This window comes from Bombina bombina, chromosome 6 (assembly GCF_027579735.1).
Source record: "Bombina bombina isolate aBomBom1 chromosome 6, aBomBom1.pri, whole genome shotgun sequence".
Classification (NCBI taxonomy): Eukaryota; Metazoa; Chordata; class Amphibia; order Anura; family Bombinatoridae; genus Bombina; species Bombina bombina.
Window position 1 is genome coordinate 555,472,028 of NC_069504.1, and position 27,870 is coordinate 555,499,897.

At 38.3% G+C, this 27,870-nt stretch overlaps 1 long non-coding RNA gene across 1 annotated transcript; it reads left to right on the forward strand.

Moving 5' to 3' along the window:
• The first annotated feature begins 99 nt into the window (after positions 1-99).
• LOC128665170 (uncharacterized) lies at positions 100-27,628 on the forward strand. The gene is made up of 3 exons (XR_008403014.1): positions 100-235; positions 27,210-27,290; positions 27,493-27,628. It is a non-coding gene; the product is annotated as an uncharacterized LOC128665170 (long non-coding RNA).
• The last annotated feature ends 242 nt before the right edge of the window (positions 27,629-27,870 follow it).

The following is a 27,870-nucleotide window of genomic DNA, read 5'->3' on the forward strand; positions in this document are numbered from 1 at the left end:
TTATTTCATTTTTACACCTGCCTGTTTAATGATCAGTTTTCATGTCTCTTTTACAAAACAGGAAGCACTAAGGGGAGAAAAAACAGCATCAGGAAAAGTAATTTTTGTAATACTGACCCTAGAAAACCTATGTGCTTAACCTCAACGTTTCGTTAAGCAGCTGCAGCCATTTGAATATCCTGAGGCGGAAGATACCAGTGCAGCAATCAAAAGCAACAGTCACCTGGCCCTCCAGGTACAAGCCCTGTTCTGTTAAAAAACTGAACTTTTGGGGCGTCTTTAATTTACTTTACTTATGTATTTAACCCCTTTGTGTAGTTAAACACATAGAGCATGTCATTTATACATTAGGATTTCTCTTTAAATAGCAAAGGTGCCCAGTAAACAGGAACTGGGGGATATTTAAAGGGACATAAAAACCAAAAATGTTATTTTGTGATTCAGATAGCGAATACAATTTTAAACAACTTTCTAATTTACTTCTATTGTCTAATTTGTTTCATTCTTTAGATATCCCTTGTTGAAGAAATAGCAATGCACATGGGTGAGCCAATCACACAAGGCATCTATGTGCAGCCACCAATCAGCAGCTACTGATCCTATTAAGATATGCTTTTCAACAAAGGATATCCGGAGAATGATGCAAATTAGACAAAAAGAAGTAAATTGGAAAGTTGTTTAAAATTGCATGCTCTTTGTAAATCATGAAAGACAATATTTGGGTTTCATGTCCCTTTAAGTGAATCATTTAAAATTACAATAGAACTGCACATATTAGTTTAGGCTGGAGAACAACTCAGAAGCCTTTGGCACTGGTATGTTAGCAGGTTTGATTCATTTTACTGGATTGTAAAACAACAAAATCTAATTAATGTCTCAATAAACATATTGCCGCTAGAATGAGATCACAAAGGTTATGTTTAATTGGAAATAATTGATTATTTTTATACAAAATCCTATTTAGTCACCCTTTGCAAATTGAACTTCATTGATTTATTAATGTCAGACTAAGATTTGTTTGATACTTCACATCATATAATACTTAACCACAACTGCAAAATATACAGTATGTATATTTATATATGTTATAGATACAGATTTTATGTTACTTTTATTTGCTTCAGAACTATAGATTTTTTTCATCAAAAGGTGCAACACTAATTGTGCAGTTTTATCATTTTACTAAAGAAGCAATATATGTAGGAATCTGCTAATCCACCAGATTTTACAGGCAATTACTTAAGGTCATACAACGGAGGTTATTGGCATAGTAATGGCTCATTGAGCCGATTTAAATTATATGTTCAGGAATGATGGAACTAAAGTCTGTTTTATTAGCAACATAAGGACGCAATTTAAATATAGAACATAAAAGCCAGCAATATTTTATTCATTTTGTTCAAGCTTAGACATTTACATCTTTCAACAATTAGGCTGGATTACTAGAAACCACCCTTTTTAAAATACAAAATATGTTCATGCATATATTAAAAAGATGCTAATTGACCTTGTGTTTATATTATTTACTTATCTTTGCCACACAAAAAAAAAATTGGTCCCAGCAGAGGAGCTAATATATGGCAAAACAATAATAGTTTTGCTATGTTTCTAAAAACAGTTTCAGAATGGCACCTCCATGTAAGACACGTTCTGGAAGAAGCTTGGTCTTTGAAAAACAACTGCAGCAAACAAAATGTTAATCTATTCAAAAAGTGTTCACACTTAGTGGATTATCTTTCCAATATTATATAAACAAAAGTTGAATATGAATCACAATCAATACAAAGTGTGACAAATAAATGTGAATAAAAAATAATGAAAAAAATAAAACAATATTAAAAATATAACCAAAATATGTAGTATATAGATATATGGCATAAAAAAGACAATGGAATGTGCAATTTATAGTAAAAAATGCAAATACTTTTCAATAGTGTATGAAACCCTCTAAAGACAGGAAAAAAAGTGTCAAATTCTGATGAACCCTCAACTGGATGAGATATTCTGTGGATCTATAATAGAAGGAAGGACATCCTTATAATGTATCGTGTTTAAGTTCTAAGAGGTGATGGTAAACTGTTCAAAAATCTACTCACATACTCTAGAGCAATGTTATGCTCGTTTAACAGGCCGTATGATTAAAAGTCTGATACACTGCCGCTAATGGTGTAATACAGAATCATATGCTGCCTCCAATGATAAAATACACTGACATTTCAAACTCCAAGAGCGTTAACATATAACAAACTTTAAGTTTAAATAAAAAATAACAATCATTAAAAACATTATAAGCTACAATACAAATGTCACTGGGGTTTATATTCAGTCTGGTAGTTGTGCAGCATTTGCCAAGTATCAGGCTGTGTAACCATATTAGTGTCATTCTGTCCTAATTAGTGATGTATGTGGTAGTTTTTACAAAATCTGACGTCTTTCACTATCAAGTGTTCTCATAAGGCTTTTCTCACTGAAATAGTGTACCAGACAATAAGGCAAGTAATCAGTGATAGTGATCCCGCCGAAATAAGAAAAACAAATCCTTTTTAGCTAGGGTAGGCCTGGAGCTTGCCTTACTTATTCTTCTAAATAGAAGTGTGTTTACTCAACTTCCAGGAGGTCATAATCACACTTCTGATGACACAATACTAGTTCTGTAGCTCACAATTTCCAAAGCAAACACTCACGTGAAGAAACTATACAAAGCTAAAATAGTCTAGTACGAATGAAAAGCTGCTCTGCTGCCCATTTCTGAGTATCTGAAAATGAATTGGCTATAGTTTTCCTGATGATAACCTCTGATACAGGAATCCTGTTTCATTATATACATGCTTAAAGGGACATTTGGTCTCATCAGAAATTATTCACCGCATTGCAAAAGATTCACATACAAAATAAATTATTTAAAAGCATTTTAAAAAAATGTTTATTGATTTGTAGTCCAGTGACACACTCATTAAAAAGACTTTGAATGCAATTTATCTTACTTTCCTTGCCAAGACTAGATTAGGGAAAGCTATACATGAACTCTTGCTTATAACAGTCAATCATTGTGTAGCATCTAAGTGCTCGCTTCCATTGAGCCGTAATTAGGTTTGCATGCACTCGCAAACCGGTAAATATGCTGTCGGAAGCAATATCGCTTGTCGACTGCTTACAATGGCGAGTTATACCTCGATATCGGACTCCGGCTGCCGAAAACATCTTTGCGTCCCATATAAAGTAATAGAAGCCGTTAATCGATAAATTATACCAGGTTTCTAATGAAAGCGCTAACCGTTAATACACTGTCGGAGGCTGTCGATACATTGAGAAATATTACACCCAGTTCTACTAGGTGTAAAGGAGGAAAAAGGAGCTTTTTGAGGCCTATTTCTCATTGAAATGGCAAATCACAAAAACATTTATGAGTGTTTCAATGTACAAATAAGATTATACCTAATAATAATCTTCGCCTACATGTATATAAGTATGATAATTGTATATATATATAGTTGACCTATATAAATAATATAATTACAATAATTTCTTTAAAATTTTATGTTAAAGGCTGATATATTTAAATAGAGAAATATTCTAATTACATTCAGTGTCTTTGAATTTCTAATATGTAATTACATATATGTTGATATTATAGTTTATATCAAAAATAAAAGTCATGAGTAAGTATATACTTACAAAATGTTAATTAAATGAAGGATTAGATGAGATGAAGTCCTCCCCCCACACACACACGTTATTCATTGCAATCACCCGTTTCACATATGTTAACAAGCAACATACAGCTATAAAAAAAAAAAAACCTAGCCTAACCTCAGAACAGATATTTCAAAATGCAGGCTGAGAGAGAAGCTGAGAATGGTGAAGTTAGACAGCGTAGGCCTGACATCCCCAGAGTGAGGCTGGATATAGAAACCCTGAATAAAAAGCAGGTGTTTAAAAGTTTCAGGCTCAAAAGGGAGAAAATATATCAGTTATATGCCCTGTTGCAAGACAGGCTGGAAAGCCAGGGCTATTCAAGCAGGACAGTCCCTGGAATGACCAAACTACTAGGGGCACTTCATTTTTTGGCTTCTGGATCCTTTCAGGTGACAGGGGGCATTGTAACTGGGGTGCATAAGTCCACCTTTTTCAAGCATTTATCACAAGTTCTTAATGGACTTATGACAATTGCAGGAAATGTATTTTTTCCCCAACATCACCCAGAGGTTGGCGTGATGTTAAGAGGAACTTTTTTCTTTTAGGTGGCATACCCAATGTCCTTGGGGTCATTGACTGCAGTCATATCGGCCTATGATTCCCTGTGCACAGGGAGATAATATTTAGGAATCACAAACACTTCCACTCCTTAAATGTGCAGATTATCTGCAATGCAAACATGTGCATATTAAGTGCTGTGGCAGGGTTCCCAGGAAATAGCCATGATGTCTACATCCTGAGGAATTCTGGTGTGTGGAGAGTGTTTGAGACAAATCAAATGCCTGAAGGGCATCTCCTCGGTAAGTGTTTATGAATATATTATGATGCCTTCATGTGTCCAATGTTTTGTCATTTTTCTGTTTCATTGCTTTATAATCCTTTATGTATGTTTCTAAGGGGGTGTAATTGTTTAAATAAATAAAATGTTAATCATTTCAAAAGATAACTATTAACTATGTCATAGTAAGACATATACATAAAATTATTTTATGTCATATATTGCTTTATTGAAAGATGTGTGTATATATATATATATATATATATATATATATTCATATTTATGTGATTCTGCATATCCTCTTAAAAAATGGATTTGGACACCATTGAAGGAGAACCAGGTTGTTGGGCCTGCTGAATTAAAGTAAAATATATTTATTTTCTGCTCTTGTATGTCAGAAATATTGATTGAGCCTTGCAAAATGCTCACTATAATCTGTGTTTGTACACATACATGTGTTGCTTGATTTTCTCCTATGTGTGTGTATGTATATATATATATATATATATATATATATATATATATATATATATATATAAATCACTCTATCACAGACATAACAATGTTGTAGAATGCCTTTAAAGGGACAGTCCAAATTATCTATTATCAGTGAAGCTTATTTCCAGCTATGTACTAATCAATGCATTCATCTTTAAAGGGACCTAAAAATATCTCTTCTCTTATGATTTATGTATAACATAATTATCTAAAATTTAATTTTACTTCTACTCCAAATACTACTTTTTTCTCTTGGTATTATTTGTTTAAAGAGCAGCAATGCACTCCTGGTTACTAAAAATGAGCACATGGGTGAGCCAATGACAACCAGGATATATATGTTGCCAACAATAAACAGCTACAACCTAGGTTATATGCTGCTCCTAATCTTACCTAGATAAAACTATCATCAAAGGATACTAATAAATAATATAATTATATTAGATTTGCTTGTAAATATATATGTTTTTAGCAAAATAATGGAATAAAATATTTATGCTATGTCACTTTAAATTAAAGGGATAGTGTATTCACAATAATACTTTCATGAATACATTCAATTCCAATCAACTTACATATGTACTCATAATCAATTGAATTTTGTTCTGTTTCTTATTTTAATCATGTATTTAAGTTTAGGAGGTGTTCCATTTAATATTCAGCACCTGTGTTGCACTTGCTGATTGTTGCCTACATTTAGACAACAATCATCAAGCGCTCCCCATGTGCAGAATCAAATGGGTAGATTCCTAAGATAACATTCCTGCTTTACAAAATTACAGATTATAATAAAGTTAAATAGATTCTAGGAGTACATATTTAACCTTTTCCCGCCGTTATTCTGTTGTATTCCGTCACAACAGCGCTGGGCTTTAAAGCCGTTATGACGGAATACAACGTCAGAGCCAATGGCTGTCCTGAAGCCAACTGCGCATGCAGGATTTGATCGCGGTCTGGAGGGCATTCCTAGCGTCATAGGGATGCCCCCCAGACCCAATCCCATAGTTGACTATCCCTTTAAGAAATATGTAAAATCCTCATTTTAAAGAGACAAATACAGATATAATATAATCCTTAAAAGAAACATACATTATCAATACATACAACCCCCTGAGATTGCACACTTGAATGGTATCGTTACCTGATGGAAAATAATAAAGAAAGATGTCAAAGGAAATATTTTGTTTATCATGAAGATGAGTTTTATTATTACAGATACCCTCATTCATATGTAATTTTCTATGTGAAAATTATTAAACATATTTATTCAATACAAAAACGATGACACATTAAAGTATAATGTGGCATAGTACTAATATTTATAAAATATATGTAATATCATGGGGGGTAGTTATCAAGCCGTCAACCTCAAATATGCTGAAATTCCGCAGCGTATTTGTGGCGAGGCTGATTCGCCTTAGTTATCAAAGGCTACAGACCGGCAAAAGTAGAATTTTGTGACGTAAACTTCGATCCGCCGGACTCAGTCCGACACAGATCAATTCTTACGTCACTCCAGATGTTCCGCACACATGTGCGGCACAATCTGACTACTTTTGCTAGTTATCAAAAAACTAGCAGGTACGCTCGGCACTTTTACGGCCCAGCGTACCTGGTTTTCAATCCGCCACCCTGGAGGCGGCGGATCGCATAGGAATCAATGGGAGTCTGACCATAGCGAAAGTACAAGTTCGCTGCTGCCAGACATCCCATTGATTTCTATGGGAGCTGTCTACACCTAACACCCTAACATGTAACCCGAGTCTAAACACCCCTAATCTGTCCCCCCCTACACCGCCGCAACTTAATAAGATGGAAATCACACTTAAAAAAGTGCTTTAGTGCAAAAATTTGATATGATATATCTTGAGGGGGGAAAAAGAATAAATAATATTACTTAATTCTTGCGGCGGGATTTGGCCTTTGGAGGAGAAGTACTTGGGGAGAAAGTGTGGTGTCTTGTGTGATGCCCACCAGCTGAATGTGAGGCTAATAGACGGGATTCAGGGTCCTGCAGGGAGATGACAGAGGATGCAAGTGAGGATGGAGTTTGCGGCCTATCCGTGAGCCTCTCCACTTCCTCTGCCAGGTGGACGAATGAGGCATTATGCATGTCCATTTGGCTCTGTATCCTCCTGAAAGCCTGCTGCTGTTGGAGCCTGGACAGCCTAAGCTCTTTATGAATCATCTTCAGCAGATCATCCTGCTGGGACTGTGCCGGACCCTGTTGTAGAGTTGGTGTCTCAGGAACCAATTGTTGGCTGATTCCAGGGGTGTCGCTCCGTATTGGTGACTGGGAGGTTGTCTGTGATGGCACTGTTGGCAAAACATTGGTGGGTGCAGTGGGTGGTGGTGGTGTTGATTCCTGTTGTGCCATAGGAGTGGGAGGCATGTAGTATAGATGATGCAGATCTGTATGCTGCTGTGGTGGGTGCATCATCTGCTGCGGAGGATGATGTTGTGGGGGGTGCATCATCTGCTCCAGTGGGCGCATCATCTGCTGTGGTGGGTGCATAATCTGCTGTGGTAGGTGCAGCTGTGGGGGGGGTGCTATTTGTTGCTGCGGAGGATGCAGGAACTGCCAGTGTTTAGCAGGATGAATCTGCTGGGGTTCCGAACCCATAACATGATATGTCGTCTCTGAGGTAGATGGAGAAGGGCCTGATACATCCTCCACCTCATATGTCCTGGGCTACTGTGTATCACCTTCTAGGAGGCTGATATAGGAGGTAGTGTCTCCATAAACATCCTCATCCTCCTCAGTGAATGCAGGAACATCCTGCTCTGGTGTTGGTGCAGCTTCATACTCCTCCTGTTCATATTCTACAAATAAATATATGTATACATTATCTATCTGTCGGTATTTTACATTCCACTCGTTGCACCTTCCAACAAATACAGCCCTTCTCTTCACTCACATTTTCTTCATTTGAAGCACACATGATTCGGTTATTCTCTCCCCTCTCTATACGTGTTGCAGTCATATACCGCCCCCCTGGCTCCCCAACTCAATTTTTAGATCACTTTGCTGCCTGGCTTCCTTATTTCCTTTCCTCAGACACCCCTGCCCTCATTCTTGGCGACTTTAACATCCCTCTTGACAATCCCACTGCCTCCTCTGCAAAACAACTTCTTCAACTGACTTCCTCTTTCGGCCTGTCACAATGGACTGACTCTCCCACTCACAAAGATGGTCATTCCCTTGATCTGATTTTCACCTATCGATGCACTCTTTCAAATTTAACAAACTCCCCTTTTCCTCTCTCTGACCATCCTCTCCTAACTTGCAACCTCACTTCAATACCTACAACTCCCCCTCCCTCTACCCCTCACACCAAACTTCACAGAAGCACTAAGTCACTAGATCTGCATCAGCTCGCTAGCGCTCTCAAACCTCTCCTCTATCACCTCCTTTTCCTGCCCTGACCAATCTATCTGCCAGTATAATTCCACCCGTTACATCGGTCATTGACACTCTGGCCCCTCCAACCTTAGCGCAGAAACCACACTCTCATCCTCAGCCCTGGCATATTCCTCTAACACGATACCTACGCAGATGCTCCCGTACTGCTGAACGACATTGGAGGAAATCTCGGAGTTCAGCTGACTTTCTTCACTACAAGTTCATCCTGAACTCCTACTATTCTGCCCTTAATCTTTATAAGCAACAATATTTTTCTAATCTCATCTCTACTCTTTCCTCTAACCCTAAACATCTGTTCTCCATGTTCAACACTCTTCTCTGCCCACCCCCACCTCCTAACACAACCTCTCTCTCAGCTCAAGATTTTGCAAGCCACTTCAACAACAAAATTGACTCCATCAGAAGTGAAATCAGCTCTCAACATACTTCCAATCTCCCACCCCCTCAAAAGCTCACAATCACCCAAAACCCAAATATCCAAAAATGCAGCTCTTTTGCCCCTGTTAATGAGGATGAAGTTTCTGGCCTTATACTGTCCTCCCACCTCACTACCTGTCCCCTCGACCCCATCCCCTCACAGCCACTCCCCTCCCTCTCTTCTACCCTCACCCCCATACTCACACACATTTTCAACCTCTCCCTCAGCACTGGTATATTTCCCTCATCTCTAAAACATGCACTGGTCACACCTATCCTCAAAAAACCTTCCCTTGATCCAACCTCCCCTTCCAATTACCGCCCTATTTCCCTACTCCCTCTTGCCTCAAAGCTCCTCAAAAAGCTAGTTTACGCACGTCTATCCCATTTCTTTACACTAAACTCTCTTCTTGAACCACTGCAATCTGGATTTTGTTCCCATAACTCTACAGAGACAGCAATTGTCAAGGTTACCAATGAACTACTTACAGCAAAATCCAAAGGCCACTTCTCTCTGCTTATCCTCCTTGACCTGTCTGCAGCCTTTGACACTGTTGACCACCCTCTTCTGCTCCAAACCCTCCATTCCTTCGGCACAGCTCTCTCGTGGTTCTCTTCCTATCTGACTAACCGTACATTTAGTGTAGCCTTCTCCGGAGCATCCTCTGCCCCGTTACCACTTTCTACAGCGGTACCTCAAGGCTCTGTCCTTGGTCCCCTTCTCTTTTCAATTTACACGTCGTCACTAGGTTCCTTAATAAAGTCCCATGGGTTTCAATACCATTTGTATGCCGATGACACCCAAATCTACCTCTCTGCACCAGACCTACCTCCTTCCTTACTAACCCATGTCACTAACTGTCTTTCTCACATCTCATCTTGGATGTCCTCTCACTACCTTAAGCTAAATCTCTCCAAAACTGAACTCATTATTTTTCCCCCTTCTTCCAATGTCTCCACCCCCAAAATTTCTATAACTGTTGATAATTCCATCATTACCCCTACCCCGCACGCCCGATGTCTTGGGGTCACACTTGACTCAGATCTTTCCTTCACTCCTCACATTCAGTCCTTGGCTAAAGCCTGCCGCTTCCACCTTAAAAACATCGCTAAAATTAGACATTTCCTTACACAAGATACAACCAAGATTTGAATCCACTTTCTCATCCTTTCCCACCTCGACTACTGCAATTCCGTCCTCTCTGGTCTACCTAGCTGCCGCATAGCTCCTTTACAATCCATTATGAATGCCTCTGCCAGGCTCATCTTCCTTACTCGTCGCTCTTCATCTGCTGCACCTCTCTGCCAATCCCTTCACTGGCTTCCTCTTGCCTCTAGGATTAAACATAAAATCCTCACCTTGACATATAAAGCTCTCATCTGCACTGCTCCCCCCTACATCTCAGAACTTGTCTCTAGATACTCTCCCTCCCGTCCCCTTCGATCAGCTCAGGATCTCCTCCTCTCCTCCTCTCTTGTTACTTCCTCACATTCACGTTTACAGGACTTCTCCAGACTGGCCCCCATCTTGTGGAATTCCCTGCCTCGCTCCATAAGACTCTCCCCTAGTTTTAACAGCTTCAAGCACTCCCTAAAAACTCTACTATTCAGGGATGCATACAACCAACACTAACCTTCCCTAACGCCATTGCTTTCCCCTTGAACCCCTTAGAATGTAAGCCTATGGGCCCAGCTGTTTACAGATCGCTTCATAAGAGCCAACTACAACAGTGAAACTCTCGGCAGGGCCCTCTACCCACTTGACCCCTACAAAAGCTATCCTGTACACCGACTATGTTTACAGCACTACGGAATCTGTTGGCGCTCTAAAAATACCTGATAATAATAATAATAATAATAATAATAATAATAATCTAATAGAATATATTACTTTGTAGCATAACAAAACAAACGATTACATTCAATATTTTTGTGTATATATGTACATACATATATACACACACACACACACACACACATACATACACACACATACATACATACATACATACATACATACATATAGTGTGTTTGGTATGAAATCCAAGCATATATGACCATAACTGATGAATCTTAATAGACTGTTAAACTGTATAGCCTCTTAAAGGAACATTATTAATGACAGATGTATATGAAATGTTTGATATTATTGGATATTATATTATCAATATCCTTGCTTGTCGGAGCAGATATACTATACAGAGTGCTTGCTGAACATATTAAATACAACAAATTCACATTTGTAGCTAAAAACTGATGGATATTTATGATCTACAACATATATACATCATATATTTGGTTATATTTAATATAGAATATTCACCTATATACACCTCTTCAGGTGGCACAGAGGTATCCATTGTCCCCTTACATCATAGGACAGCTTTGCCCCGAGATGACATTGGACAGCATCTCCTTCCATGACTTTAGGTGAATCATCTTACTAGGACCACCACCTGTCCCACGTGTGTATTTGGCCTGCTGTGCCATCTTTGCCTTTGTTTCCCTCCTGCAGTCATGATATCTGTGTTTTATGCTGGCAGTTGAACGATTGTATCTTAAGCATCTGACTGCCACTCAAATCTCCTCCCACAGCTTATTCCTGACACTCGCCCTCAGGTTAGGGTTCTCCAGCTGAGGTGCCCTATCCAAGTAGGACTCAACAATTGCCTCCTTCTCCTCTTCGGAGTACCTCTCCTCTCTTATCCCTTCTCCTCTTTGGAGTACCTCTCCTCTCTTAGCCCTTCTCTTCTTCGGAGTACCTCTCCTCTCTTAGCCTGCCCTTCACACCTGAAGGGCCAGCATACACAGACTCTCCCTCCTGTGATTGGGGACCAGCCCTCAGTCCCTCCTCTGTCCCAGCAGGCTGTGACAGGCTACCACCAGCCCCACCCCCACTTGCCACAGTCTGCCCCACTCTCCCTTTTCTCTGTGTGCCTAGTTGTGGCTGACTCTTCCTCACTCCTCCCACCTCCACTCCTCTTCCACCCTCTCTCCTTCCCTCCTCTGCCAGGGTTTGAGGAAGGACAAATCCTCCACCCAAATCTCGGCTCCTAGACCTGCCCATACTACTCCCTACTTCCCCCTAACTCTACCCCCCTCTCCACTGCCCTCCCCCTAGCCACCCCCTTCCCAACTCCACAAGGCCTATCCATCCCTTTCTCCTTCCTCCCTAACTCTAACCTAACACTAAAGTCCCTAGCTTACCTACCTACACTAATTCACCTAACTAAACTCTAAATTAAATATCTGCAAAACTAACTACCTACCCTATCTAGACCCTAACTATCTATAATCTATATCCCTGCAACTAAAAATAAAAAGGTGTGGGTGAAATTAAACAGAGGGATATAAGGATGGGCTAAGTAATCAAAAGATATATATATATATATATATATATGAGATTATAAAAAAATCAATTAAAAAAAATATAAGATGTAAATCAAAAAAGGGATGGGCGAAATGGATAAATGAATAAAAGGATAATAAAGTTATGTAGTACTTAAGGGAAAGGAAGGGAAAGGGGAGATGGGGTATGGGGTTAATGAAAGGGGTAATAAAGGAAGATGGGGATATGGGGGGGTTAATGAAATGAAACAAAATGTGAATGTGTTTGTATCAAATAAAAGTGTGTGTGTTTGTGTGTATAAACTAATGTGTGTTTATTAACTAATGTGTGGATATGTGTGTGCGTTCCTAATATATAATATGAGCCTACAAATATATGAATATATCAAACAAAAATCTCTAATTCTCCACTAACTCACAATAACTAATCAAACCACCAAACTCCTACCAGCGCAACTAGCTCCTGTGTCTTTCTTTCTAGAGGTGATCACAGGTAAAGAGCGCAGGCGCAAACCGTTATTCTTATAGACAGAGGTCGGGTTACCATAGCAATGAACTTGTAATGGCGCGCTTTTCTTCGAATCCAACATCGGTTGGCAGCGCAAACTTATGTACAGTCAAAAAGAGCGTAACACGCTATCCTTTTCAATGGAAACCTGGTACTAAAATGGAGTCGTAACTTACTTTTAGCTGTCAGCTGCTTCGGTAGCTTATGGCTCCATTTTTAACGATTCAATGGAAGCGAGCTCAGAGTGTGTTAGGCTTCTGTATTTCACAGAACCCACCCTCCCTCTCCAGGGGGAGTAGAGACACTAATATTTGAGTTCAATTACAGGGGAAGCAGGAAAAGTTAACAATGAAAGTGCAATAAAGGGACAGTAAAGTCAAAATTATACATTCATTATTCAGATAGAGCATGCAATTTTAAACATCTTTCCAATTTACTTTTATTACCAAATTTGTTTTCTTTGCTTGGTATCCTTTGTTGAAACATAAACTTAGGTAGGCTGATAGGAGCTTAGGAGTGTGCACGTGTCTTTAGCAGTCTATGGAAGCAGTATTTGAAACATTGTATAAAACTGCAATAAATAATGTTGCAAACACTGCTGCCAGATAGCTAAAGACACATGTACACCCCTGTGCTCAAATAGGATTACTCTTTAACAAAGGATACCAAGATAACTAATTCAAATTCATAATAGAAGTAAATTGGAAAGTTGTTTAAAATGTCATAATCTCTCCTATCAATTTAAGTTTCATTTTGACTTTACTGTCCCTTTAAATTGAATGTCCCTTTAAAATCTTTCCTGATAGCTGATAATTGCAAACATTATCAAGTATATAGGCAGTCCTGGCATGGTGCTGCAGCGCATAGAAGCACAAGCTATTCAAAGGTATAAAACCACAGCATGGCCTGTAAATAATATCAGTTATGACCCTACTTGATAATTTTTCATTAAGATCATTTTTGGTTGAGTGTGGGAAGATAGTACATGAGGAGGTTATGTGCTCTTAATACATTTACACGTTTACATGATGTTGTGACTGGAGAACACTGGATTACATCCCTTCTGTTGTGTTTGGATTCACCTGGGGGAAAAAAATCAGTAAATAGTCTTGTTAAATATAATATTGATAAAGGTATTTGTTGAAGCTTATTAAACAGAAAACAAAAATGCATGATTAAAAAAAACGATTTAAAAACATATTCTAAGCAAACACAAAAAAGATCAATTCAGTTTTCTTACTGTATTTAAGAAGGACAATTACAAATATATATACAGACAGATGATGATAGATAGATAGATAGATAGATAGATAGATAGATAGATAGATAAAAAAAAGATAGACAGACAGGCAGATGACAGACAGACAGGCAGATGACAGACAGACAGGCAGATGACAGACAGACAGACAGACAGGCAGCTAGACAGACAGACAGGCAGATAGACAGACAGACAGGCAGATAGACAGACAGACAACAGATAGACAGACAGACAACAGACAGACAGACAGACACACTCCAAGAATGTGCAAATAAAGAAGACTCTGTGAATCATTATACAGAACAGTAAAATATAGAACGGACAAAGCCTTTGACAAGTGAAATTACAAAGGGAGTAAAGAGAGCAGTGCTATTAAGGAACTGGAAACAAGAAAGAAATATAGAGGGCATTCAGAGGGTGCTGTAAATAGTAATATAATGCTGTTTTCTATGGCATTTTCCAGTGTGATTAATTTGCTCAGAGAGATGTTGCCCTCTGCTGCCTCGTTGGTTTCTCTTCATCAGTGATAGCATCTGAGTCAGTGGCTGGGTAGCAGAAATGAAATCATAAGTTTAATACAAGTAAAAGAAAAAAAAAATACTTGTTCGAATTGTTAAAGGCTTTGTAGTTAGCCTGAAGAAAATCACAAAAGCAAAAAAGATTTTATTAAGTTGAAATAGAAATCAATAGAAAAAAAAAAGAAAAAGGAACTGTAAATTAATTTTTTCAGGAAAGTGAATATCCTAGTGTTAAAGATACTCAAGTACATGAGCGGAACCTACAGAGATCTAGGGATTGATTCAGAAGCAATAGGATAGTATTTTCCTACTTTAGTTCTCAGCAAAAGCCAATTCAGAAAACAATTTAGGGCCAGATTACAAGTGGAACGCTAAATATCGCTTGCATACAAGCAATACTAGTGCTCCACTTTTTAATACCAGCGCATGATAATGTGTGCTATTACAACTTACAAGTTAATCTCAACGCGAACGCAAGCTTGCGTTCACATTGCTAGGAAGCATTGTGCTCACAAATGCATGCTTCAATAGGCTCCTATGGGAGCCTCGTTCTGATTCCATCACAGACGGCATCAGAACCTCGCGCAGCGAAGGAGGTAAGTAGCACAGCGATGGGCAGCATTTTTACATATTTATGTATATGATTATATACATATATATTTACATTGCGGTCTCTGCAGGGTCGGCTCTAAGGGGGGGGGGGCATTGGGGGCAATGCCCCCCAAAATGGAATGCTGTGCCCCCCATGGCAAAATAAGTGATTTAAAAAGGAGGGCCCAGCTAATCTCTTTACTATCCTCTATTTACAACCAGATAACAAATAAAGTTGCATTTCCCTGCTGGTGCTCTCACAGTTAACCTAGGGCTTGCAATGCCCCTCCTCCTGCTAGCCCACTCACTACAGAGCTGAAGTGAGATGATGACATCATCAGACCTCTGCAGGAAGTGCTGAGAGAAGCTAACAGTCAGTGAGAGGGAAGGCAGAAGTAAGTTTGTGAAAACACAGTCATATAACCAATGTGTGTGTGAGAGTAGTATCCCTTCCCTATTGTGCTTTATATCCTGGCAGCCACAGATAAAGAAGCAAATTGGGAATTCCTTGGTTTCCCCACTGCAGGTCACACAAAACAAGTGTGCATTGTGCCTGCTTTATCTGCAGTGATCAGTGTAAAATGTGTGTCAGATTATAGGTGCTCAAATACACACACTTCAAATGTAGCTGTGGGACAATGAGTGAAATAGCCTTATGTTTATTATTTACATGTTTCAAAACATCTCCTAGTGTGTATATATATATATTGTTTGTGTGTATATATATATATATATATATATATGTGTGTATATACATATATACCGTGTGCATATGTGTGTGTATATATATATATATATATATATATTTATATATATATATATATACACACACACACACAGTGTGTGTGTGTTTGTGTGTGTGTGTGTGTGTGTGTGAGTGACACATGTAACCGCTGCACTTCCAAAAATATAAACAAATCTAACTCCTGCACAGCCAGAGATCTGATAAATGTAACCCCTGGACTGCCACAGTAGGTCTGCTCTTATTTTGACTCTCATACATGCTTTTTAAATGCGTGCCCCCTCGTGAAAAAAAATGCCCCCCCATTTCATTCGTTCTGGAGCCAACCCTGGGTCTCTGGGAACATACAGTTCCCATAGATCACAATGTAAAGGCACTTTACATTAACTCACTCCCACCAACTTTAAAACCCCAAAACTGCCTAGTGCGTTTTATTTTATTAAAAACAAAATGCTAGATTTTTTGCTTTTTATAAAAAAATACAATGCCACATGAGGGCATTTGGGGAACTTTTAAAAAATTAACCAGAGATCTTATTTCTGGTTAAATTTTGGAGCACTAAATGCTATCGCAAGGTCACGGTAGCAATTACCAGCCACTTGTAATGGCTGGTTAATTGTTGTGCTCCCACAAACTGGAATATTTACCAGTTTGCGGGAGCACAATAATTTAGCACTCCACTTGTAATCTAGCCCTTTATGATTCTTCTTAAATTAGAAGCCAGTTTACCAATTATGGGCTAGACTACGAGTGGTGCTGTCGTCTGCAAACGATATCGTGTTTATCACGGTTCTCTATGTGTGTCAGAAGTAGCACACTATTACAAGTTAAAATGAAATGCAAACACATGAGCGCAACCGCGATTTATGCTCGTCGGGTTTACGTGACTTCAGATCTCTGGTTAACTTTTACACGAGACAAAAAAGTTGCACAAAACACATTAAAAATACATTTAAAAGAACAGTCACAATCATAATAACAAGGTCTGATAAAAAGTATTTTTTTAAAATTGAATAAAAAAGAGATGAGGTCTTAGATGTTAAAAAAAGGTCTGCAAATGTTTTTAACATAGAGATGCATAAATATACATGCCTAAATATGGATATATATATATATATATATTTTTATATATATATATATATATATATATATATATGTTTCTATGTGTTTACATATGTATATATGTATTTACAGACATATATATATATATATATATATACAGACATATATACTGTGTATATATATATATATATATATATATATATATAGACATATATATAAGTGCATTGAAGCACTTTGCAATCAAGTAGCTGAAAACATGAAAAATGTATGCAATATTCATATTTAATAAAGTGCTGAAGTAATTTAAACATTTCACATTCCAATTTTCTTCACTTCAGAGAATATTTTTTATATATATATATATATACACACAAAACATGGGTGGGGTCAGCACTCTCAGGCCGGACCGGGTACACATCCCATGACCCTGCAACATGCACAGCCCTGCATGGAAGCTGCCCCGTCACCAGAGTCGCAGGCAGTTAACCCCAGTCAGGCCTGGGTGCAAGGCCCAAACAGGGAAAATTACAAAAATATATATATTTTAATATAAATACACAGAAAAAGTCCAGCACTCACTCACAAGCTCTCAACTAAGATAAAAAGCAGCAATGGAAGAATTAGTTACCGCATCTGGCCAAATGGGAAAAGCCCAGGTACCTCGTCAAGGTTTCTTCCAAATAAACCTGGGTGCCTAAACAGCCACACAATGCAGGCTCACAATCAAACAACTGTTAAAAAAAGCAACTGTGAAAAAATGGAGGGTGCACAGGCTTATGTAATTTCCCCAAACATATACAAAACATGGGTGGGGTCAAACCAACACTCTCAGGAAGCTGCCCTGTCACCAGAGTCGCAGGCAGTTAACCCCAGTCAGGCCTGGGTGCAAGGCCCAAACAGGGAAAATTACAAAAAAATATATATTTTAATATAAACACACAGAAAAAGTCCAGCACTCACTCACAAGCTCTCAACTAAGATAAAAAAGCAGCAATGGAAGAATTAGTTACCGCATCTGGCTAAATGGGAAAAGCCTAGGTACCTCGTCAAAGTTTCTTCCAAATAAACCTGGGTCCCTAAACAGCCACACAATGCAGGCTCACAATCAAACAACTGTGAAAAAACATAATTTATGTAAGAACTTACTTGATAAATTCATTTCTTTCATATTGGCAAGAGTCCATGAGCTAGTGACATATGGGATATACAATCCTACCAGGAGGGGCAAAGTTTCCCAAACCTCAAAATGCCTATAAATACACCCCTCACCACACCCACAATTCAGTTTAACGAATAGCCAAGCAGTGGGGTGATAAAGAAAGGAGTAGAAAGCATCAACAAAGGAAATTTGGATATAATTTGGCTTTATACAAAAAATCATAAACACCATAAAAAGGGTGGGCCTCATGGACTCTTGCCAATATGAAAGAAATGAATTTATCAGGTAAGTTCTTACATAAATTATGTTTTCTTTCATGTAATTGGCAAGAGTGACATATGGGAGATCAATACCCAAGATGTGGAGTCTTCCACTCAAGAGTCACTAGAGAGGGAGGGAATAAAAATACAAACAGCCATATTCTGCTGAAAAAATTAATCCACAACCCAAAAAAATAAGTTTATTTCATTTTTGAAAGAAAAAAACTTAAAACAAAAGCAGAAGAATCAAACGGAAACAGCTGCCTGAAGAACTTTTCTACCAAAAACTGCCTCCGAAGAAGCAAATACATAAAAACGGTAGAATTTAGTAAATATATGTAAAGAGAACCAAGTAGCCGCTTTGCAAATCTGATCAACTAAAGCTTCATTCTTAAAAGACCACGAAGTGGAGACTGATCTAGGAGAATGAGCTGTAATTCTCTGACCCGACTCCAAATAAGCTTGATGAATCAAAAGTTTCAACCAAGAAGCCAAGGAAATAGCAGAAGCCTTCTGACCTTTCCTAGGACCAGAAAATAAAACAAATAGACTGGAAGTCTTCCTGAAATCTTTAGTAGCTTCCACATAATATTTCAAAGCTCTTACCACATCCAAAGAATGTAAGGATCTTTCCAAAGAATTCTTAGGATTAGGACACAAGGAAGGGACAACAATTTCTCTATTAATGTTGTTAGAATTCACAACCTTAGGTAAAAATTGAAAAGAAGTCCGCAAAACTGCCTTATCCTGATGAAAAATCAGAAAAGGAGACTCACAAGAAAGAGCAGATAGCTCAGAAACTCTTCTAGCAGAAGAGATAGCCAAAAGGAACAACACTTTCCAAGAAAGTAGTTTAATGTCAAAAGAATGCATAGGCTCAAATGGAGGAGCCTGTAAAGCCTTCAGAACCAAATTAAGACTCCAAGGAGGAGAAATTGATTTAATGACAGGCTTAATACGAACTAAAGCCAGTACAAAACAGTGAATATCAGGAAGTATAGCAATCTTTCTGTGAAATAAAACAGAAAGAGCGGAGATTTGACCTTTTAAGGAACTTGCAGACAAACCCTTATCCAAACGATTCTGAAGGAACTGTAAAATTCTAGGAATTCTAAAAGAATGCCAGGAGAATTTATGAGAAGAACACCATGAAATGTAAGTCTTCCAAACTCTATAATAAATCTTTCTAGAGACAGATTTACGAGCTTGTAACATAGTATTAATCACTGAGTCAGAGAAACATCTATGACTTTGAACTAAGCGTTCAATTTCCATACCTTCAAATTTAATGATTTGAGATCCTGATGGAAAAATGGACCTTGAGATAGTAGGTCCGGCCGTAACGGAAGTGGCCAAGGCGGGCAACTGGACATCCGAACCAGATCCGCATACCAAAACCTGTGTGGCCATGCTGAAGCCACCAGCAACACAAAAGACTGTTCCATGATGATTTTGGAGATCACTCTTGGAAGGAGAACTAGAGGCGGGAAGATGTAAGCAGGATGATAACACCAAGGAAGTGTCAGTGCATCCACTGCTTCCGCCTGAACATCCCTGGACCTGGACAGGTATCTGGGAAGTTTCTTGTTTAGATGAGAGGCCATGAGATCTATCTCTGGAAGACTCCACATCCGAACAATCTGTGAAAACACATCTGGATGGAGAGACCACTCCCCTGTAAAGTCTGGCGGCTGAGATAATCCGCCTCCCAATTGTCTACACCTGGGATATGCATCACAGAGATTAGACAGGAGCTGGATTCCGCACAAGCAAGTATCCGAGATACTTCTTTCATAGCTTGGGGACTGTGAGCCCCACCCTGATGATTTACATAAGCCACAGTTGTGATATTGTCTGTCTGAAAACAAATGAACGGTTCTCTCTTTAACAGAGGCCAAAACTGAAGAGCCCTGAGAATTGCACGGAGTTCTAAAATATTTATTGGTAATCTCGCCTCTTGAGATTTCCAAACCCCTTGTGCTGTCAAAGATCCCCAAACAGCTCCCCAACCTGAAAGACTTGCATCTGTTGAGATCACAGTCCAGGTTGGCCGAACAAAAGAAGCCCCTTGAACCAAACGATGGGGATCTATGCACCATGTCAGAGAGTGTTGTACATGCACATAGCCACTGAAGGGAATGACTGAGACTGAAGGTGCCCGGAATGCTGCGACCAATTTTAAACGTCTCTTGTCTGTTAGAGACAGAGTCATGGACACTGAATCTATCTGGAAACCTAAAAAGGTGACCCTTGTCTGAGGAATCAAGAAACTTTTTGGTAAATTGATCCTCCAACCATGTTTCCGAAGAAACAACACTAGTTGATTTGTGTGAGATTCTGCAGTATGTAAAGACTGAGCTAGTACCAAGATATCGTCCAAATAAGGAAACACCACAATACCCTGTTCTCTGATTACAGATAGTAGGGCACCCAGAACCTTTGAAAAGATTCTTGGAGCTGTTGCTAGGCCAAATGGAAGAGCAACACATTGGTAATGCTTGTCTAGAAAAGAGAATCTCAGAAACTGATAGTGTTCTGGATGAATCGGAATCTGAAGGTATGCATCCTGCAAGTCTATTGTGGACATATAATGTCCTTGCTGAACAAAAGGCAGAATAGTCCTTATAGTCAGCATCTTGAAAGTTGGTACTCTTACATAATGATTCAAAATTTTCAGATCCTGAACTGGTCTGAATAAATTTTCTTTCTTTGGTACAATGAATAGGTTTGAATAAAACCCCAAACCTTGTTCCTGAATAGGAACTGGCATGATTACCCCTGAAGACGCCAGGTCTGAAACACACTTCAGAAAAGCCTGAGCTTTTACTGGATTTACAGGGATGCGTGAGAGAAAAAATCTTCTCACAGGAGGTCTTACTTTGAATCCTATTCGATACCCCTGAGAGACAATGCTCTGAATCCAATGATTTTGGACAGATTTTATCCAAAAATCCTTGAAAAACCTTAATCTGCCCCCTACCAGCTGAGCTGGAATGAGGGCCACACCTTCATGCAGACTTAGGGGCTGACTTTGGTTTCCTAAATGGCTTGGATTTATTCCAATTTGAGGAAGGCTTCCAATTGGAAGCAGATTCCTTGGGGGGAGAACTGAGTTTTTGTTCCTTATTCTGACGAAAGTAACGAAAACGGTTAGAAGCCTTAGATTTACCCTTAGGTTTTTTTCCTGAGGCAAAAAACTCCTTTTCCCCCAGTAATAGTTGAAATAATAGAATCCAACTGAGAACCAAATAAATTATTACCTTGGAAAGAAAGAGATAGTAATCTAGATTTAGATGTCATATCAGCATTCCAAGACTTAAGCCACAAAGCTCTTCTAGCTAATACAGCTAAAGACATGGATCTAACATCAATTTTGATAATATCAAAAATGGCATCACAAATAAAATGATTAGCATGTTGCAGTAAGCAAATAACGATAGATATGTCAGAATCCAATTCATGTTGCGCTAAATTTTCCAACCAGAAAGTTGATGCAGCCGCAACATCAGCCAAAGAAATAGCAGGTCTGAGAAGATGACCTGAATATAAATAGGCCTTCCATAGATAAGATTCAAGCTTCCTATCTAAAGGATCCTTAAAGGAAGTACTATCTTCCATAGGAATAGTGGTACGCTTAGCAAGAGTAGAAATGGCCCCATCAACTTTGGGGATTTTTTCCCAAAACTCTATAGATTTTTCTGGTAAAGGGTACAATTTTTTAAACCTTGAAGAAGGAATAAAAGAAGTACCTGAATATCCAAAGTAATTAACACTTCTTTTAATAAAGAACGCATATACTCTAATTTAAATAAATAAGTAGATTTGTCAGTGTCAATGTCTGAGGAAGGATCTTCTGAATCAGATAGATCCTCATCAGAAGAGGATAAATTATTATGTTGTTGGTCATTTGAAATTTCATCAGCTAAATGAGAAGTTTTAAAAGACCTTTTACGTTTATTAGAAGGTGGAAATGCAGACAAAGCCTTCATAATAGAATCAGAAACAAATCCTTTAAAATTTACAGGTAAATCATGCACATTAGAAGTTGAAGGAACTGCAACTGGCAATGTACTATTACTGATAGAAACACTATCTGCATGTAAAAGTTTATCATGACAACTATTACAAATGACATTCGGTGGAATAATTTCTACAATTTTACAACAAATGCACTTAGCTTTGGTAGAACCGATGTCAGGCAGCAATGTTCCAGCACAAACTTCTGAGGCAGGATCAGATTGGGACATCTTGCACAATGTAAGAGAAAAAACAACATATAAAGCAAAATTATCTATTTCCTTATATGACAGTTTCAGGAATGGGAAAAAATGCAATAGCATAGGGCTCTGAAAGCAAAAAGCAAGAGGCAAACATACAAGGGGTATTGAAATAATGAAAAAAATTTGAGGCCAAGTATGACGCACAACGTAACGTAAACTTTTTTGGCGCCAAAAATAACCGGAAATGACACACTCGCGTCACTAATGACGCCGCCGTGTGAAAGGTCTCAGCGTCACGTATGACGCTGGAAATGACGAAGTTGCGTCATAAACGTCTTTTTCCACGCCAAAAAAATTTCACGCCAAGAATGACGCAATACAGTTTAGCATTTGATGCACCCGCGGGCCTAATACCCGCAATAGCAAGAAGTAGTCAATTGAAAAAAAGACTAAACCCCAGGTAAGAAATACATTTCTTAAAATGTTTAAATTCCCCAAATATGAAACTGACAGTCTGCTGAAGGAAATACATGAACCTGACTCATGGCAAATATAAGTACAATACATATATTTAGAACTTTATATAAATGCATAAAGTGCCAAACCATAGCTGAGGTGTCTTAAGTAATTAAAAACATACTTACCGAAAGACACCCATCCACATATAGCAGATAGCCAAACCAGTACTAAAACAGTTATTAGTAGAGGTAATGGTAAATTGAGAGTATATCGTCGATCTGAAAAGGGAGGTAGGAGATGAATCTCTACGACCGATAACAGAGAACCTATGAAATAGACCCCCGTTAGGGAAATCATTGTATTCAAATAAGTGATACTCCCTTCACGTCCCTCTGACATTCGCTGTACTCTGAGAGGAATCGGGCTTCAACAATGCTGAGAAGCGCATATCAACATAGAAATCTTAGCACAAACTTACTTCACCACCTCCATAGGAGGCAAAGTTTGTAAAACTGAATTGTGGGTGTGGTGAGGGGTGTATTTATAGGCATTTTGAGGTTTGGGAAACTTTGCCCCTCCTGGTAGGATTGTATATCCCTTATGTCACTAGCTCATGGACTCTTGCCAATTACAAGAGTACAACAACTGTGAAAAAATGGAGGGTGCACAGGCTTATGTAATTTCCCCAAACATATACAAAACATGGGTGGGGTCAGCAATCTCAGGCCGGACCGGGTACACATCCTATGACCCTGCAAAATGCACAGCCCTGGGTGCAAACCAGCACTCTCAGGAAGCTGCACCATCACCAGAGTCACAGGCAGTTAACCCCAGTCAGGCCTGGGTGCAAGGCCCAAACAGGGAAAATTACAAAAAAATATATATTTTAATATAAACACACAGAAAAAGTCCAGCACTCACTCACAAGCTCTCAACTAAGATAAAAAGCAGCAATGGAAGAATTAGTTACCGCATCTGGCCAAATGGGAAAAGCCCAGGTACCTAGTCAAGGTTTCTTCCAAATAAACCTGGGTCCCTAAACAGCCACACAATGCAGGCTCACAATCAAACAGCTGTGAAAAAAAGCAACTGTGAAAAAATGGAGGGTGCACAGGCTTATGTAATTTCCCCAAACATATACAAAACATGGGTGGGGTCAGCACTCTCAGGCCGGACCGGGTACACATCCTATGACCCTGCAACATGCACAGCCCTGGGTGAAAACCAGCACTCTCAGGAAGCTGCACCGTCACCAGAGTCACAGGCAGTTAACCCCAGTCAGGCCTGGGTGCAAGGCCCAAACAGAGAAAATTACAAAAAAATATATATTTTAATATAAACACACAGAAAAAGTCCAGCACTCACTCACAAACTCTCAACTAAGATAAAAAGCAGCAATGGAAGAATTAGTTACCGCATCTGGCCAAATGGGAAAAGCCCAGGTACCTAGTCAAGGTTTCTTCCAAATATTCCATATATATATATATGTCTGTATATATCTAAACCTATATATAATCATATATGTATAGGAATATTTATATATTTTACCAAAAAAACATATATATATATGTGGGTGTGTGTGGGTGTATATTATTTAAGGAACATTTGAATAAGAAATATTAATAATTAAGAAAATACTATTGGGTTTGAGCAACTTGTTGGGTAGTGTTTTGTTTTCATTTTTCGCGCTCCATTAAAGGGACAGTATACACTAATTTTCATATAACTGCATGTAATAGACACTACTATGAAGAATAAGATGCACAGATACTTATATAAAAATCCAGTATAAAACTGTTTAAAAACTTACTTAGAAGCTGTCAGTTTGGCTCTGTTGAAAAGCCCACTGTAAGTGGCAAATAAGACACTCCCCCCCTCCCCCTTATTTTGCATATGAAAAGACCCTTTCCACAAACAACAGCAAGCTGGAGAAGGTATCTGACAGTATTCACATCAAATTTTAGGGCTTGGTTAGGAGTCTGAAAATCAGAGCAATGTTATTTAAAAATAAGCAAAACTATACATTTATTTAAAAAAAAAAAAAACTTTATGGGCTATATAAATAGATCATCTACAAAACATTTATGCAAAGAAAAAATGGGTGTATAATGTCCCTTTAAGGTCTATTGGGGAATACGTTAACACGATTGCAATATTCGAAGTTTGGCTTTTTGCGTGCATCTCATCCTAGATGGTGAACAGAAATAACACTCACCAAAAACTTTTACTATACTATACACTAAACTTTTTCTATACTATAAAAATTGTTTTCCCCTTATTGTGTTCCAAATTACTTTGTTTATACCTTCTGCGGAGTATTAAATGATTGGGAAATTGATACTTTATGTTTATTTTGTATTTAGAATAGCTGGTTTGCTCATTAAAACCATTACCTGTTCTTCTCAAGGACATAAAAACAGATTGAGCCTTCAAATAAAGAATATCTGCTGAAGGTTATCTATGTCTAAACATAGTTAGGTATTGAAATGCTAATTATGGCTGGGCACAACTAGCTATTTCAGATATAAAAATCTATGTTTCTCTCTTACCTCCCCTTAATAATCAGTGCTATTGTCTCCTGCTTACATAGCATTTCTACAGAGAATATGTTTGTGATTCATATTTTCAGTGTACTGTAGGTGTTAGTTTCTACTGGCAGAATAAGCTATTTCAAATAAAAAAATACAGATGAAGGAATTATTTGCAACCCATTACATACACTCCAGCAGGTAAAATGGGCCACTGGGAACACATTAAAGGGCAGTAAAATTTCAAGTGCAATGTTAATTTAAGGGAGTCTCTACCTCTCCCAGTACACTATTTTTGTTCCTGTCCTTTAAAATAAATGTTCTATCATAACATGGGTTCATATAATAGTTTGATGGTAGTGCATTTTTGCAAGTTTTATATAGGTATGCAAGGGTGCGGGGTTAAAGGGGCATAAGAGTGCAAGAAAATAATGATCCAATGTGACGGAGCATCTTAGTTTAGCACTATTTTTTATACAGCTATATGCCTAATTATTTAGCAAAAAGGTTAAGCACATAGTTAAACTCAGCTTGATTGTACTAATGCATTTCTATGAACTAGATTTTGTTAGCCAATGACAAGAGACATTGGTGTATAGCCACCAATTACCTGCTAGCTCCCATTACTTTATTGCTGCTCTCAAGCCTACCTAAGTATATTGGAAATTAATAGAACAAGGTAAATGGAAAAGTTGTTTATCTGAATTAAGAAAGAGTAATTTGTATTTTGACATTGATAAGAGTATAATATATAGGTCATGGATGACTTAAAAACTGAATGTATATTGAACTTAATATCAATGCTGACTTTTCTCTGCCTTTTTTACTCTAATTGTTTTGCTGCTCTCAGGATCCCATAATATGAAACAAATAAATTGAAAGTATTGTAAATAAAACTGTGGAAATGGTGGAATCTGATCATGAAGCACATAAAATGGTGTGTGGACCGGTCTTGGATACCTCAATAGGTTGCATGACCCAATGGCCACTGAGCAATTAAATTAGGACAAAGTTGCTGAGCCAATAGGGCATATGTGCATTGCTATCAATCTCCAGCTAGCTACCAGTAGTGCATTTTAACAAAGGATAGCAAGATAACAAAGTGAATGTGACAATAGAAATAAATTAAAAAGTCTCAAAGTTACATGCTCTGTCTCAGTGATTTTCAACCTTCTTTTGCCGTGCACATTTTTTTTACATTAAAAAATCCTGCGGCACACCACCATTCCAAAATTTTACAAAATCACACATTGTAGCCTAATCATACAGTGTATATATATAAATAATTTAGTACATTTTAGTCAATTCAATTAAATTAAGCTTTATTAGCATGACAGTCACTACAACTATATACCGGTATATATATGTGTGTGTGTGTGTGTGATTTTGATACATCTCTGTTTTGCAATATATACACATACACACACATACTATGGGTAAGGGATATCGCAAGCCTAGCCCACCAGCATATTACTATATTTACCTGTGTGTGTACTTGTCTGAATAGGAAGTCTTGGTGTTATTGTTGTATATTCAGCCATTCACTTTCCAGGTATGACGGACAAACTTTTTTTTTTAACCAAAGCACCAGCTTTTTCATACCTCCCAACATGTAATAGCTTTGCTGTGGTGCTCTTTGCCGCCTCCTGCTTGGCAGGAGTGATATATCCCAATAGTAATTAGATGATCCGTGGACTCATTGTGTCATTAGAAAGAAATCCATATTTTCTTTTTTCATCATAGGTTCGGGTGGAAAAGAAGAAGCATGTGACTTTGAAGCTTGTCCTCTGTCCGTGTCCTCTGACCTGGCTGCCTGCTAATGCTGTAGGTTGATGACAATCTTGAAGTGCTCTGGCTTTCTAAGGCAGTGCTGCTCCTCCTCTGCTCACCAAGAAGAACAGCCTGTGGAGTAAAATAAAATTAGCCTGAGAGAGTGAAAGTGTTAGCGGTATATAAAGTGAAGAATGGAGTAATAAAAGGTGTGTGCGCACAACCAATAACATCCATGTTTTCTTTTTCATCATAGGTTCAGTTGGAACAGAAGACCAAATACGTTCAGCGGGTGATGATGGGGCATCTTGAGGGGTCTAATAATTCAGAAGATCCCCATTATCAGCTGGCTTCATAATAAGTCTACTACATAAGTTAGCTCAGCAGAAAGGACCCAAACTGGCAGCACTCAGCCAACTTTACCAGAAGGAATCATCCTTAATACGTCAGGAAGGTTTCTAGGTGGTGTATCACTCATTTGTCTCTTGTGATCAACTAGAGTTCATGGGTTGATCAAGATTGTTGATCCATCAGCAAAGGATATCAAGATAATGAAGCAAATATAATAATAGAAGGACATTGGAAAGTTGTTTAAATTTGTATTGTGAATCTGAAGAGTCATAAAAGGAAAAAA